Source organism: Curcuma longa, chromosome 8 (assembly GCF_044706935.1).
Source record: "Curcuma longa cultivar G26 ecotype Majalengka, Jawa Barat chromosome 8, ITB_CL_G26_1.1, whole genome shotgun sequence".
Taxonomy (NCBI): Eukaryota; Viridiplantae; Streptophyta; class Magnoliopsida; order Zingiberales; family Zingiberaceae; genus Curcuma; species Curcuma longa.
In genome coordinates, this window is record NC_133868.1 from 1,537,527 (window position 1) to 1,546,883 (window position 9,357).

Below are 9,357 nucleotides of genomic sequence, written 5' to 3' on the forward strand. Positions count from 1 at the left end.
AGAATCAGCTTCCCTGATTTCATTTTAGGATTCTGATTTCTAGAATTTCCAGATTATTGTACACAAAATTCTTGAGAAGAATTCCCCTTGATTCAAGAAATAGATTCAGAATTTCTTCTACATTATAGAAATCAGCTTCCCTGATTTCTGATTTTTCTCAACCTCCATATCAGAATCTGGTATGTGAGGAAATTTGAGCTTGATTCATCAAGATTCTAGCCTTGAATAAAGTATCATTTGACTATGTAATGATAGACACTTAAATTCTGATTACCTCTGGCCAAAATTATCTTGAAACTTTGGCACAGAAATTTGGCTTTACAATTTTTTTTTTCGAAGACCAGCTTAGTTCCATGAGTTGTATGCCATTTAAGAAGTCAGTTCGAATGTCAGTAACTCAGCTTGAGGATTCAATGTGACATCCTATTCAATTAGCTTTAGCAATAGATGGAGTTAATGGCTAGAGTTAATTGTGTTATGCAGTCTAATACCTCCCCTGACTTCAATTTTTTTTCCCTTTTCCTGAAAAAATCTTGATCCCTACCTAGTTCATTTACAACTCCTTCTGAATAGGTTGAAGATCACAATCCAACTGTTCAGACTTCAAAGAACTTCTGCATTGTCAGAATTCAACCACCCATTTCAAAATTCCAGAACCGAGTTAGATTTTAAAATTTGTGACCTTTAACTCATTGTTTCATAATTGAGGAATCAGATAACTTCATCTTAACTTGTAAAGAATTCAATATGCATGAGAGTATCATTTGGAAATGAATTAACAGACATTCCAATTCAAAATGCTGATGGCCATAAACAACATCAAGAGTTGGCACAAAATTTGTCCCACTAAAGTTTGTTGACACACAAGAAGGGTTCAATTTTTTTTTCTTTCAGTTCTTGTTCTGTATCAGTTCAGGTTCTTCTTATGACTTGTTGCAACCTAGAACATGAAGATTCAAGCACTACCATCCCACAACACATATCTCCCTTAACAGCAACAACTAATCAGTCCAGTAATTCACTTCCTTGCAATTCCTGCACTATTAGATTTTAACCACTGACAATCAGTAGCAACAGCAAAACTCAAGCCTCTACTCTAATCTCTTTAATGTCCAGAGAGCTTCACACACATTCAAACAATTGAAGAAGAAAATCAGGTCCTGTAGAAACCCAACAATTCCTTCTTTTAAGTTTTTCCCAGTTTTGTTTTGTTTTTTTTTTTCAGCTCACTTCCTTGCAATTGTTTTATCATAACTTGCTTCGCTTCTGATTCATCATGCTAAGATTGCATTCATTGCACAACTCAGCTCCTCATTGCTGACACTCCCTCACAGCACAGTTCACCATGCCTTCATAGCAAAAATTATCATTTCTGAAACTCCACAAACTTCTTCCTCACTTTACTAACTTGTGCATTGTGCATTTGCTTTGCATCAGTTTTTTTTTACCAAATGTTGATCAGAAACTAGCATAGAACTCCATAAACCTCAATCAACAGAATTAAAGCATGCCATAACTTGTAAAATAGTCATCCCCCCTCCACTTAGAACTATGTCTGTCTCGAACAAAGAAACTCATCAAGAACAATCCAACACTTCCAATGGAATCGAAGCAAAATGAGAATGATAAAAGATTTGGATGAGTAGAACTCGAATGGAAATTAAATCAAAGAGTAAGGGAATTATCCTTCATCATTTTCATTCATGTAGTAATCCTCACTAGGTAGTTTTGACAATAAAGCTCAATTAATCAAAATAGAATCAATCAGCACACTAACCAATAGCATGCAAGTAAATCATCCAATCATGTCCAATGACCTAGAATTTGACAGTCAAATTTAAAGAACTTTTACAATTCTCAAGAATATTACTAGAAAAAATTTAGAAAACGGAACACAAATACTCTGCAAAGTATCAAGAAAAAAGCAAATGATTTAAAGTAATTCAATCAAAGCAAAGTAAAAAATCATAGCAAAGCAAATGTAAAGATAAAGAAAAATATAAAGCAAAAAGAATGAACTCTCCTTTATTCCTATCAGTTGAAGATGATTTAGAAGTAAAATCCACACCGATAATGGGACGATCCAAATGGAGGAGAAAACTATCCTCGTGTGATCAATGTTGTAATATACCGCTCTCGTTCATTATCTCCTTGATGGTACTTTCAGGTGGTTGGAGATGGTTAAGGTGCAGAAGTCACTCTTGAAGCGAAATGATAAGACTTGAAATATACACCTTTCCTCCACCATTTGCTCTTCAAAAATTCTTTTTGAAGGTTGAAGGCGGTTCAATTGGAGCAACCACTCTAGAAGTCTATAGAAGGGAAAAAAAGAAAACACCTCCTGTACGCATGTGGAGTAAGAAAAAGATGAAACAAAATCAGTCTTTGTAAAGTATATATATCATAAGGAAATCATAACCAATAAAATCAATAACAAGTACCTCTATGAAATTTTCTGAAAGATCACAAGAGATACTAACCTTGTTGTGTTGAAAGGTACTTGGAGACTCTAGAAAAGTGAATTTAACCTCCTCCTAATCAGGTACGAGCTCTAACTCTAACCCTGCTCAAGTGGTGGTGCAACCAAAGGAAGCTATTCTTGGGACTTTGCCTTCACAACATAAGTCTCTACACCTTCTTCATCAACAATTACATAGTCAGACTCAGTTGGCTCCCCATTATCATCAACAATACTTGCATCATCAACAATATATACAATATATGTGACAACAATATCATCAAAGTTAGAATCAACTACAAGTATATCATCACAACACACAAAATCAAAGGAGTCCTATAGAACACTAGAAATAGGATAAGGGTTGTCACAAATTCTACGATGCATCTCCTCGTTGAAGTTTTGTGCTTGTTGTTGGGTGTCAATTGCTATAAGTTGATCCATATCTGTAATTTCTGACTTGACTCAGCAACTTGCTGTTTGGACCGAAAAGTATAAGCTGCTAATTGCAATGAGAATTGCTGCTGTTGTTTTATCATTTGCTGATAATCTCCTTAAGTTTCTATACTTATAATTCTAGTTGACTGGGGGTAGGAACTTCTTCATTGAACTCTTGAAATATCCCTCAAGGAGCTAGCTCGATCTGTTGAACTCGATGTAACCAAGTAGATAGAAGATTATCTTGAAATCCTTGTGGATTTTAATATATTGGATATGACTCAATAAGGAACTTCTTCATTGAACTCTTGAAATATCCCTCAAGGAGCTAGCTCAATCTGTTGAACTGGATGTAACCAAGTAGATAGAAGATTATCTTGAAATCCTTGTGGATTTTAATATATTGGATATGACTCAATAAATTGATCTTGTATATCCTTATACTTAAAACATGAATGATCCACCCAATTAGAATTATAAGTATTTGAAAATGACTCATATCTATTTTGTTATTGATTGGGTTGGTAGTATTGTTGTTCAAGCAGATATTACTGAGGCTGATAATAGTGAGGTTCAAGATGATAATACTAAGTTGCTTAAGTTGATAGTATTCCAAAATGCTGATTATATGGATCCATGATCAAAGAAATTTCTTGTTCTCACACCAAAATACTAGCAAACAATCAAAAGAGACAGGAACATATAAGATCAAACACATGGATATATGAACGTTAAAACACTAGACAACACATTTTTTTCAAATTTTTATGATAAATAGAAAATTAATCCTAAAATTATCAAATACTGCTAATAATCCCCGCTAATGACGTTAAATTTGATAAATTCATTTTGTGTTGCACTACATTAATATAATATAGGGATGACTCAGATTGTCTCTCACAAGGAATATAGCTAATATACGATGAATCTTATGATTGAATTATTATTAGGTTGGGATTTTGAGTTTTAAGTTGTAAATGTCAAAGACGTAATAAAAGACAACCTAGTCTAACCTAAACTAAGATTGAAACAAATTCAAGAGAGCAAAACATTTAATGAAACTTAAACATTTAATGGAACCTAGCCTAATTTATCCTACTTGCATCAAATAGAAAATAAAGAAACTAAACTACGAATGCAACTTAACTCATGGAAAAGTAAGCAATTGACCTAATCTAACCTTCTGAATAAGATGAAATTAAGATGAACAGTGACATTAAGATCAAACTTAGAAGCAAATCAACTAAACTACCACTCAAATGAATTCAAATTCAAATGCAAGGAATTAAACCAAACATTCTTTCAAAAATTCAATCACATGGAAATAATCTACACATCATTATAAGAAGGAGATTCAACAACCAAAACAAAGCTCACAAATCAAACCAAAGCTTGTATTAAACTGGATCAGCTGTGAATGGGAGAAGAAGGCTCGGCTGAGGTAGTTGATCGGGGATGAATATATTGTCACAACCAATTGGGATTGATCCAAGCTATGGAGAGGTGAATTAGGGTTTCATCGATGCATGGGAATTCCCAAGACTTGATAACCTCGACAGTGATGATTGATAGTTGATCAACGACGAGCTTAGATATGGGAATGAATCGATGGTGAATGTGGGGAAGAAGATGGCTAGATCTATGATAGAAGATGGTCGCCAATTGATAAGGAAAGAAAACCCCTTAACCCTGATGAGATCGACTAATGGCGGCACCGACAAATGAAGTGTAGACAAAGAGATAAACAAAGCTTCTATGTTGGCGCACTGTCAAAGTAGGGAATCCCATAAACTTCTTTAATGGTAAGCGATATTGGATAGATGAGGAAGGAAAATCCCTTTACCTCAATGAATGATGGTGGCTGAAGCTCCGGTAGGCGGCAGATGGTGGAAAAAAATACCTTGGTAGATTGAGTTGATGGAGGAAAAGTGGATGGATAATTATTGAAGGAAGGGAATCCCCTTGACCTTGCAGTGATCGTCGTCGGTGGAGAAGCTGGAGTGGAGATGGCTAATGACGAAGGATCATGGAAGAAGAAGTCCTCTGTTTTGCGCACCTCACCTTTAAATCATAATCTAGGGTCACTGTAGCATTCTCAACTTAATCCAAACCTTTGATCCGGATCTATATCAACAGCTGCAATTATTTCAGATCTGATTCAATGGTGGAAGTCAACCTAAATCCGATCCAAGGATTCAAATCTAGATCTATAGTGATGATCTACTCTCTCTTTGACTTAGACCAATCGTGATGGATGATTCAGATCGCTTCTGATCTTTGGATAAGCAGTCCAGATTCTTTAGATTGGACCTCCTCAACTTCGTTCGATCTGACTCAAATCCATGATCCCTTGATCGCCTACAAAGATTACATTTAAATAATTAGTCATAATTCCACAAATAAAAGATAAATTGCATTAAAACCCACGAATGAATCTAACTCATAAAATATAATATAAACATGAATTTAACACACGAGAAGATCAAAAAGTATGAATATAAAACATAAATATCATGACAAAATGACAATTATCACTAAGCATGATAATGAATAAAGCATAGTGTCACATCATATGTTATTAGGATACAAATATATCTACATAATTCATCCACAAGAACCAGGCTACTAAGTCACAAATTCATTAGAATATAAGAAACAAATGAGGTTGGGCATATACTCCTGAATGCCAAAAAATCAAAAAAGGGAAAAAGAAGAGAACATCAAACAATATATACAAGCATCAAACGGTCTCTATGATTTGTGGTTGGGCAAGAATGCATCGTAAGAAAGCTTACTAGGCTTTATCAGGTACATATGATTTTAAAATAACTTACTACTTGTGATGGATAACAAGTAAGCTTCCAAAGAGGTGCTTCATTCTTAAAATCTTCGATTATTTGTTTTTTGCAGGATTCAAGATCTATCCACCTATTGATAATAAAAGAAAATAAAACCTCTAAAATTTATCTTGTCCTAGTAGAAGCAAAGTCCAAATTAATCATATGTTGTCATGGAAACACACTTGTGATCTGATGCTTGGGACTGAGTTTGAGCTTGTGTAGTAGTTACATTTGTAGCTCCAGACGAGGATGATCGTCCAATTGTGTTCAAATAGCTGACAACATACACAAAATCAAAACCATTCATGCTTGCAAAGTGAAAATCAAAATCTGATACACAATCTAAAGAGTTGTTTTTAAAAAAAAAATGAATATTTTCTCTATTTTACAATTTTTATTTTTCTAAAAAGAATTAAAAATTGAATTAAAAAATTAAATATTGATCATCAATTTTTTAACATTATTGTATAATAAAATTCACTTTTTACAAGAAAATATTTAATTTTCCTCAAAAATAAGAAAAAATGGAAATAAAAAACAATGAATTGTTTCATGTGCAAAAATTATAATAGAATCACGAACATGTAAAATGAAAATTATAAAACTAAAGGATTCCAATTGAGGAATCATAACTCATTACTACCATAAAGATGGGATCTATCAAAAACAACACTATCAAAATGGATTACCAGTTATACCTACGATACATTAAACTTATCTAGGTGATGATAAAACTAGGAAACTTGAATGTTCATACATAATATTTATTACTTCAAGAAATATAATTAAGGATATATATTGTCATGTTTGAGCTTGGATTGTTGTACCTGACTTAGCCATTGATTCAGCTTTGGTTGGTAGACCTCTTTCGGCTGCTCTTTTCCTCAACACCCGAAGGACAGAATCTTTTTCTAAGGGCCTCTTCCATTTTTACATTCTTAAGCTTGAGCAATACCAATTGCATGATATAGCAGATCTGCCATCATAGATGCAGTATGAGTCTTGTCTTCATTTTGGAGCAATGTTTCTACAAGTTCTAAGACCTTTTCTCTGAAAGCATAGGATCCAAAACACTGTACTGGACTATTGAACATGTATTGCTAAGAACAACAAAGTGAATTAAGCGTAAGTTTTTAACAAATCAAGCAAGATCTCATCTTCATCAAGCTCTTAACTCTTGCAGAAGCCAGAATTAAAAGAAACAATAAACATCTTAATGATACTGAATAAACATTTCTATGGTTCATTTATCATTCACGACTTCAACTCTAATTGATTCAATTTACCAACTATCAAATTCACAGATTATCTTCAATCATAATAATCTCATTTTATTATTATTTTTAAAGTTCCCCACTCTTCTTGCCTAAACCAAGTTGTGATTCATTCATAACCAAGTTGTGATTTATTAGTTAGTTTCTATCATAAACAAAATAATTTGGAACGCATCAATTAGATCTACATCAAGATTGATCAAAGTGCAGTCTTTTTATTCTAAATTAATATACATCATTCTTCTACAAATCATATCACGTTTGACTAAGGTATGTTTTACCTTCTTATTTTGTTGATTCATTATGTTCGCACGACATCATGCATGATCTTTTATTAGATAGTTATCTGTGTATATAATTGAAGATTAAATTAGTATAAGGTTGTATGTGGGCATATGCAATACTGTGAATCAGCATAGCATAGGTGGAACACCATTAGTTAAACAAGGGTGTTTACAATTAATATTGAAAAATTTAGACAAACATATTATGTATCATAAAAAAAAATAAAAATAGCATACATATAATACCTCAAGCATATAGGAAATACGATATATTATCTTAAATGTTCATACAGACACGACATAGACTAGTGTTGTTCATGAAATGTTCACAAGTTCTATTAATGAACAGTTTATAAACATTCTTCATGAACATTCACAAGTCAAAATTTGTCAAGTTCATGTTTGGCTTATTGCCCAAGCTTAATGATTCTATCAAGGCTTTTTTATGTTTATTGAACAAACATGGTCGAGCTCTTATTGAGTGGAGTATCAAGTCTGTTTGTGAAGTTTGACTCACTTACAACTATATTATTCACTCACTAACTCCGGATTTACCAATCTTGGCTTGAACAAGTACCATCTTTCATGTAGTAGACAATAGTTTGGAAAGACATGATTAACAAGATAAGTTATTGTACCACCCAAAACAAGCAGTATAGTTTGTACCTACTCAAAATTCTCCGTTGTTAAACTACTATTATATGGATATCAAAGTTATTAAAAACTTATCAATTTGCTAAATCTCAACAGAGTCAACCATACACGAGCATAAATTTAGAGTGAATTAAATCTCATGGAATTTTTAATTCATTGGCTAAATACCAATTGATATCAAGCTCACTATATCAGGACCCTTATCTTTTGACAAGATTGTCAGAACAACATATCTATGAGGTCCAAACGATTGTCATCAAAGAAAAATATAAACTAACCTAACATGAATTGGAAAATTGAATCAACCGTGATACACAAAAAAAAAAATTCTCAATTTTGCATGAGTTGTATGTGACAGTAATAAAGACACACCTAACTTTGGAGCAGAGTAACTCGTTGTCAAGAAGCAACTTCTTCGTCTATGATGGTTTTCCATTTTTGAATGAGTCAATTTCACCTTTGCGTCACAAAATTGTAGCCTTGTAGATGCTAGATGATCTTGGATGGACTGTAAGCAATGATGTAGATAAAATACCACAAGATTCCAAAATAACCAAGAAGCATAGTAGAAAGAAGATATTAAGAAGTTTTGAGAAATGTTAGGATTACAAACCTCTTGATCACCAAAAAAGATATCATATACTGATGAATAGTAATAGATCTTTGCTCCAGTATGGCAAGTTGGTCCAACAGGCTTCCCAAGGTATATGATCTAAAACATAGGTAGTGAAAGTAATGCATCAAAATCTTTGATCAAACACAGCACTATAACTTCTAGAAGCTTACTGAATTATGATCACAATCAAGAAAAATGTCATGGACATTTATGATGTTCATAGAGGTCTCTCCCTTCGTCCACAAGGTTTACCTTGATCTACTATAGAAAGTTGCCTTCCAAGATGCAATGGTAACTGTGAGCGCTTCTTTATTCGCAAACCCCTACATCAAAATACCTCCAGTGTCCACGTTTTGTGCAATAGCAACTGCTAACCCTTTGCTATCCCATTAGACACTTTCTAATAGTATTACATAAGCAATTAATGTTAATTAGAAAAAAAATTGAGAATCATATTTATCATTTGGAAAAAACGAGATGAATTTGTTATAAAACGAAAGAAACACATGTTAGTCTGCATCCATTAAAGGTCATTCCAAACATTTCTTGGTGCTCATTCCAACATGGTTACAATTTTGCATGATTAAATCCAAAAATTTCATCATCACAAATTAGCTGCACTTTATTTGCTATAGTTAATTAGCATAAAATTTCACAAGAGAAATGAAATGGTAATCCAATTTGTCTGAAACTACTGGGACTATACTAGAGAAACAAGCAATCAATGGTCATAGTGGTTTTATTAATCGTGTTTTATTCAAATATTTTCAGGTCATGTTAAGTTGATCACTGA

The 9,357-nt window shown here is 33.1% G+C and overlaps 1 pseudogene; it reads right to left on the minus strand.

Moving 5' to 3' along the window:
* Nucleotides 1-6,580: 6,580 nt before the first annotated feature.
* LOC141832782 (histidine biosynthesis bifunctional protein hisIE, chloroplastic-like) lies at nucleotides 6,581-8,965 on the minus strand (annotated as a pseudogene).
* Between the last annotated feature and the right edge of the window lie 392 nt (nucleotides 8,966-9,357).